Source organism: Tupaia chinensis, unplaced genomic scaffold (assembly GCF_000334495.1).
Source record: "Tupaia chinensis unplaced genomic scaffold, TupChi_1.0 Scaffold000288_2, whole genome shotgun sequence".
NCBI lineage: Eukaryota > Metazoa > Chordata > Mammalia > Scandentia > Tupaiidae > Tupaia > Tupaia belangeri.
Genome location: NW_006159773.1, coordinates 4,597,159 through 4,605,062, shown reverse-complemented (window position 1 = coordinate 4,605,062; position 7,904 = coordinate 4,597,159). Strand labels below are relative to the sequence as shown.

The 7,904-nt window shown below is 42.1% G+C and overlaps 1 protein-coding gene across 2 annotated transcripts in view; it reads right to left on the bottom strand.

Moving 5' to 3' along the window:
* Nucleotides 1–7,904, bottom strand: part of PREX2 (phosphatidylinositol-3,4,5-trisphosphate dependent Rac exchange factor 2) — a gene marked incomplete in the record, with an annotated part of 373,689 nt that overhangs the window by 98,276 nt on the left and 267,509 nt on the right.

Sequence of the window (7,904 nt, the reverse complement as noted above, 5' to 3'; positions counted from 1 at the left end):
CTGCATTTCTACTCACTCAAAAAAAAAACAACCCACCAACAAAAAACCAAGGCTTTTCCAAGAAAAGGACTCATCAAGAAAAACAGACTCCCCGAAGAATAATCTGAAGAATAGTTTCAATCAACTAACACTCTCTTTTGAAAGCACAAATGACACTTTAAGTTGTTTTTTCCCCTCTTTGGTGAGCGTGTGAGCGCATGCATAAGCACAAGCAAAAGCCAAACATGCTTGATAGCTTTTCCCCTCGCGATGCCTCTGCCCCAGCCTTTCAGCCAACCAGGATTGTGGGTATACCCGGGGAGTTCAGGTCACCCCAGGATCTGATCTCCAGGCCTTACCATGTAGTGTTCAGGGGCACCCTACCACCTGTACCACCACAGCTGGGACTACAGTGGCATTTTATTGTTTAATTAAGACTACGTACGGGTCCAGTTAGACATGCAGCAACCATTGGGTTATCTTTCAAAGAGAGAAATGGATTCCCACGTTTATATAAACGTTTAACTTTTGTAAAACTCAATCTTGGGAATTGTTTCTCCTTTTTCTTTTCTTTTCTTTTTTTTTTTTGGCTATAGGGTGCATATACTTGCCCGAGACAGAGAGAAAGGGAAAGTAAGAAATCACCCCTCAGCGGGGATGGCCATGCAGCAATCCCTTCCCCTCCATTCTTCTCTCGGGATTTGGGCATGCATGCACATGTGCTCAGTGTGTCTTTCAAACCACCAGGCTGGGACTCTGATGGTGTAGTCAGCCACGTGGGATGCAGCCACCTTAACCACACACCACTGGCTGGCCCAGAAACTGCTTCTTCTTCTTTTTTTTTTTTTCAATAAAGTTATGTATTGGTTTCAATTATAAGTACTGTACAAAACCTAAAGAAAAAAATAAAAGATTAATCTTTTAAAGGATATTAAGAAGAGTTTTTCTCTTTTTTTAAATTGCCAAAGGTAGCCCATTCACTAGGGAGAGAGAGGGAAAGGGAAGAAGCACCCCCCGATGAGGAGTGGTCACATCACAACCTGTCCCTCTCTTACTCCACCTCAGCAAGGTTTTGGGCAGGCACATGCATCTGGTATTTTTCAAACCACCAGAAATGCGAACCATGGCTGATCATGTGGGATCTGGCTCCCTAAAACTGCTGCACTTCATAGCTGGCTCAAACTGAGTCTTGAAGGAAAAATATACTCAAATGAAACTAACTTAGAAAATGACAATGCTCACAACAAAATACTCCCTTTTGTTGAAAAGAGAAAACACTCAAGATTCTGGGTAATTTTAGCTCTTCTCTGAACATAGAAAGAAACCTTTTACTAGGTAAGAGTTAGGAGTAACAGGTTTTGGTGGTAGTTTTTTTGCTTTTGCTTTTGTTTTTCCATAGAAGGTTAAAAAAAAAAAGCTAAAAATACTCAAGAGTGTGCTTGCAGAGAAAAGACTAGCATTGCATGTCCTACTTAATTGAAGGAAAGCCACTACCCAGAGACCAAGGGAGCAGGTATTTAACAAGTTTACAAGGAAAGGATGCATAGTTCAGGATATTATTTCTTTTAAATCAAATACTTTTATATGACACCATGTCCCTGAAAGGACGACTACAGGGGGGTCCAGGAGTCAAGGGTGGAGGTAGAAATGACTGTGTTTAATACTTGCTGAGGGCTAAACTGTGTTCCTCAAAAGACACGAAAGAGTCCTAGTCCCTGGTGGCTGCAAGTGTGAAATCAAATTAAAATGTATCCTGCTAGATTCGGGTAGATCCAAGCCAATGACTGATGGTGCTGTAAGAAGAGGGACATTTGGATATAGAGATGCAGAAACAGACATACATGGAGGGAAGAAGATCACGTGAAGGTAGAGGCAGTGACTGCAATTATGGTACCAAAACCCAAAGAATGCCAAAGATATGCTTGTAGCCACCAGAAGCCAGCCGAGGCAGGGAAGGATCCCTTAAAGCCTTCAGAGAACGCATGGCCTGCCAACACCCTCATTTCAGATTGCAGCCTCCACAATGTGATGGGAGATTTCTGTGTTCTAAGCCACCCAGTTGTGGTAATTTCTTACAGCAGCCCTGAGAACCTAACATGTCATTCCCAGCAACTTTCTTGGGGGAACGTGTGCTCCCCATCCTTGTAACTCTGGTTCTGTGTCTTCAGAGGTCCTGATTGGCCAAGGGGTCACTTTCCATAGGAGACAAAGCAGGGCCCTATTTATTTTATTTATTTATTTTTTGAGAGGTTTTTGCTATAGGGCATGTTGCGCTCGCCAGACAGAGACAGAGAGACAAAAAGCAGGAAATCACCCCCCAAGGGGGATGGCCACGCCACAATCCCTTCTCCTCCATTCTCCTCTTGGGATCTTGGGCACACACGCACACGCGCCCGGCGTGAATTTAAGCCACCAGGTCTGGGACTCGAACTGCGGTCGACTACGTGGGAGTCCAGTGACATAGCCATTACGCTAACTGCTGGTCCCAGCAGGGCCCTATTGAACTGTAGGCTGTACTTGTCACCTGACCACTTGAGGTTCCTGTGCCAAGGCACTAGTGGCCAAGAAAAGCAATCACTATCTTGGCAAGACTTGTGTATCCTGATCGTTGTGGGGGTAGACCTATCATTACACATGGGGTGGGGTGCCTAGCACCCAGTGACTTACTGGGGTCCCTCTTGTTACTCCTTTGCCCGAATTTGATGGCAAATGAATGACTACAGCGATTCTGCTCTGAGAAGGGTATAATAACCCTGACTCGGTTCAAGATCTTGGTCATGTCACAGATTAGCCACCAGGAGCAGCAGAGGTTGACTGAGCGGGAGGCTACTCTACAATGGAAAAGCAGAAGAGAAAGAAATGAGAATCTGTTGCAGCCCCAAGACTAGCTGCAAAGGTAGCTTGTCCCAACAGTCTTTCTCATCTGAATTGACCCCTACTTCCCCGTCCTATCAGAATCCTGGAGGAGCCTTTCCCAGCCCTTCCCTAAAGACATGGATCTGAAGGGAGTAAGGCTGCGACTATGTGGGCGTTCTAAGAGCCACCTATGCAGTTCTCCTTTCAAACGTGGCCGCTGCAGAAGGTCCCCTTCAGCTGCCTGCTCTCCAGGGCATCTGCGGCCTTTGCTGAAGAATACTGCTTGACCTCCTTCCAGGGGCTGCCAGCCTCCTCATGACCTAACCATGCAAAATTATTTTACACTGCTCCCAGCCCCTTTGGCTCAGTGATCCACATTTGGATAAGTGCCCAGTGTGACACAACCCACACAGACCCGTGGTTTCTCTTTTCCAGTGGAGTCCAGAACCACCTAGAAAACATAAAGTACACCACTGAGTCGTAGGGAGAGTCATGACACATTTTTGCATGGAAAATCATGATTTTCTAGATGACCTAATAGTACTTGGGCACCCTCCCAGGGGATTCTGTCTTAATCAGTTCAGTGCAAGGCAGAGCACAGGTATTTTCTAAAGTCTTTCGAAGATATTTCATGCGCATTGAAAACCACTGACACCTGGGAAAAGAAATCAGTGAGAAGTGAGTGGAAGAAGTGACCCTGAATATTTGTCTTCCTTGTACTCCCGTTTTCACCCCATTGATAGCTCTCCCTTAGCTGAAGGATCCCAACAGCATTAATTCCCCACCTGTAGGAAGCACTAATGAAGCTTTCTTTCAGGTGATCCTCACGTTCTAGTATTTTCGTTATGTTCTGCACTGGCCTTCCTGCCTGGCTGTTACTTGAAAAATCTTGAAAATCTGTATCACTTTGTATCTGCCTGGTTTCTGTTCTCCTGCACAGCTGGCCTGTAACAATATAATGGAGGAGGGTCTTCAAAAAGTCCATGGCAATGGGTACTATGAAAAAACTATGTATGATTTCTCATTTTTTTTTTTTGGCACCACAATAAACTCACACTAGAATTCCATTTTCCCACAAGGTTTTGAAATCCCTTTGTACACTCACCTCCAACTCTGCAATTCTTGATCTAATAGTTGGTTCTATCTCTGCAGGATTCCCCATCAATCAGTGTGCCCTCTCTCTTTTTTAAAGAATTATTAATTTTATGTATTGTTATCATTATTTTTAAATTTGCTATAGGGCAGATGTGCTCTCCAGAGAGAAACAGAGACAGAGAGACAGAGAAAGTGAGAAGACAAGCCACCAGGTCTGAGACTCATGCTGTGAATCGTCCAGTGGGAGTCCAGAGCCTTAACCACCAGCCACTTGCTGGCCCCAGTGCGCCTTAATTTTTCCAGTTTTCCATATGGGAAAGAAAGATAGGAAGAGGGTGACAGATCTGCTTCCTGTTCTACTCCAGGTATATAGTACCACAGATAACTTTATCATGGTTGACTTTAATAAACTTCCCAGGAAATATTCAAATCCATCTGATATTTCTATTTTTTATTTGTTAGCAAAGATTCACATTCGCCAGTACACACAAAATGACAGTCATTCAACTAAACTTTCTTTTCAGATAGGTTTTTGCTATAGTGTGCGTACTCTCACCAGAAAGAGAAAGAGAGACAGAGAGACAGAAAGTGAGAAATCACCCCCCTCAGGGGGAATGGCCATGCTGCAATCCCTTCTCTGCCATTCTCCTCTCAGGATCTTGGGCATGCATGCACATGCCCAGAGTGAATTTAAGCTGCCAGGTCTGGGACTGGAACCACGGTGGACTACATGAGAGTCTAGCAACATAGCCATTATACCAACTCCTAGTCCCTAAACTTTCAACCCAGAAATGGATCCCATTTAGAATCCTTTCCATTGAGCACCGCTTTCAATTACCAGACGATAATCTCCATTTCAGCTGGGTTTGAATTCTCTACCCTTTTCTCAGTATGAATACTCAAAGCTACTAATGATTTCTCATGGATTTTTTATGAATACAGTCGAACTTATGCACTCCTTTTAAACAAACCTCCTTATCACTGACAGATTTTTTTTTAAATAAGGCAGACTGTCTCAGTCTTCATTACTACCTGTGACCTGAACTAAAGAACAATTTCCACTGTTATCTATTCAGATCATTTTTCATATTTTACTGTCGAGAGAATACCACAACTCAATGCTCACTATAGTATTTCCTTATATTGCATTTTAAAAGGGATAATACATTCTCTTAAATATTAAAAAATTAGGGTTTTTTTTAACTTGACTTTGCCAAAATTAGAGAATAGAGGTTACTTGCAAAATCATCATTTTATAACGTGCTTTTGTGTTTCAGTATGATTATTTGCTACTTATGGCTGATATGTCACAAAAGCAAACATTTATTTTCAAAAAGAAGCTTCATGCCATTTGTCATTTCAGCAGTGATTTTGACAATAAATTTTTTTTAAGGTTTTTGCTATAGTGCATGCATATTCACTGGAGAGAGACAGAGAGACTGAGGGAGGGAAAATGACAACCCTCCCCTCCTCCCAGGGGGGATAGCCACTCTGCAATCCCTTCTCTTCCTGTCTCCTCTCAGGATTCTGGTACATGCACACATGCATCTGGTATGATTTTCAAGCCACTGGGTCTGGCACTTGAACCCGGTTGGTCATGTGGGAATCCAACCACTTAACCTTCACATCACCTGCTGGCCTCTAAAGCCAGTTTTTTTAGAAGGAGGAAGTAATGGAAAGAAATGAATAGGTTTTAACTACTGCAAGTCCTGGTTAGTTCCCTTAAGAGTTAATGTTCCCACTTACCATCCTTCCCTCTCTGCTCCATCCATCTGTGCCTATAATGGCCTTCTTGGTTGTTTATTTGCCTAATTTTGCAAAAGGTTATTATATGCTCATGGGAGAGAGAAAGAGCTAGAGGGAAAGCAATAAAACACCCCCTAGGGGACATGGCCATGCTGCAATCCCTTCTCCATTCTCCTCTCAGAATTTTGGGCATGCACACACCCATACCCAGCGTGTTTTTCAAGCCATCAAATCGTTGATTCGAATCACACAGATGGCCATGCGGGATTCAGCTGCCTTAACCTCCAGGTCACCAGTTGGTCAGTATCCCTGTAATGACTTTTAACATATATTAGCTTAAACTATTCTCTTAATATCGCAGAGATCTATTTCACTCATTATTTCTTTTTCTTTATTCTGCATCATTACAGAATCTTGTATTTATATTGACCATACCTATAAATCACAGTCCCTCCAAAAAAATGAAAATACCTTCTAAACCCTGCTTAAACCATCTCATCCCTGAAACTATGCCTTGCTTACGTATATTCTTCCTAAGTATCTGTTTGCGGTGGTCATAGTGTTTAAACTATTGCGGGACCAGTACTTAGCGTAATGGCTATGTTGCTGGACTCCCACGTAGTCGACCGCAGTTCGAGTTCTGGACCTGGTGGCTTAAACTCACAACGGGCGCATGTGTGTGTGTGCATGCCCAAGATCCCAAGAGGAGAATGGAGGAGAAGGGATTGCGGCGTGGTCATCCCCCCTCGGGGGTGATTTCTCGCTTTCTATCTTTCTGTCTCTCTCTGTCTGTCTGGCGAGCGCACGTGCCCTATAGCAAAGACCTCTCCAAAAAAAAAAAAGAAAAAGAAAAGAAAAAAAAATAAACTATTGCAATAGAAGGAAGAGTAATCTATCTAGTAATCTATCTAGAATCCAGGGTTTAAAATAATATCCATTACACTAACTGCTGGTCCCATATCTGTGTGGTGTAAAGCAGAATCTTCACATGGGAGTGAATTTAAAGTCCATGTATCTTTCCAGTCTTCGATGACATAGATTCATCGTGATCCTCTACCCTTCTCTCTCTCTCTCTCTTTCACTTTTTCATTTCAGGACAGAGGAGAGAGAGAGGAAAGGAGAGAATCAAAAGGTAAGAGACAGAGAAAGGTCTTCCTGAATGGGTCTGGCTGTGTTGTGTATCTCTGCCCCAGCCTCCCAATTATTGGGTGTTGGAAAGTCATGACATGTTTCTGCATAGAAAAAAAACAGAAAAACACATCATGGCTTTTTCAATAATCCCGCTGGACGTACAAGCACAGGTAAACATGCCGGCATGTTAGGTTTGGCCCAGGAAGCAATCCTGGCCTTCCCGTGTTGTTTCCAGCCTTCGTGTGGTGGCATTGTATCTTCTCATATTTGGACTAGAACATGAAAATTCATCCTCCAGCAATACCAGTGCAGCTCTTGAAAGGCCAAAAGAGGAGAAAAAATTCCCAATGGTATTACTCAGAAAAACCGATATAATATTGTGGCCACAGCATGTATTTTGTTTAGGGAGTTGGAGGAAAATCCTAAACTAGAAGAGATAACACAATAATCTGGACTTCTGATCTTTTCTAAGCCGCATTTTACAAGCCTAGAAATAAAAAGATACAGGACCTTCTCTTATACATCTAATTTACGGCAAGAATCGTCTTATTCAAGCTAAACTTAATTTCTTCCACTGCAGTTGACACTCATTGCTTACTTGAAAAAAAAAAAAATCCTGAGAAAAAAATTAACATAAAGAATGTAAAAAAAATAATTTTACCATTCAATGATATTTTAAACATTCACATACATGTAAATATATGTACATATAAGACATAATTAAGACTAAAATATATTCTTTCTTATAATTTGCATGCATATATTGTTAGTTTTCTTTGTCACATAAAAGATTTTAAGCACAGAATGATTCTACCATAATTTAATTTAAGCTAATTTATTTAATATGATTTAATTCATCTTTGTTTATTGAAGCCACTCATGTCTTTTTTTTATTTTATTTTAACTTTATTTATTATTATTGTTACTTTCCAGTTTGATCATACAGACACAGAGCGAGAGGGAAAGTGAGAAAGTAAGCCACCAGATTCAAGATTTGAACCACGGTCGGCCATGTGGGAGTCCAGCGTCTTTAACCACCACGCCACCTGCTGGCCCACCACTCATGTCTTATCTGTCCACTATAAATAATGCTGCCA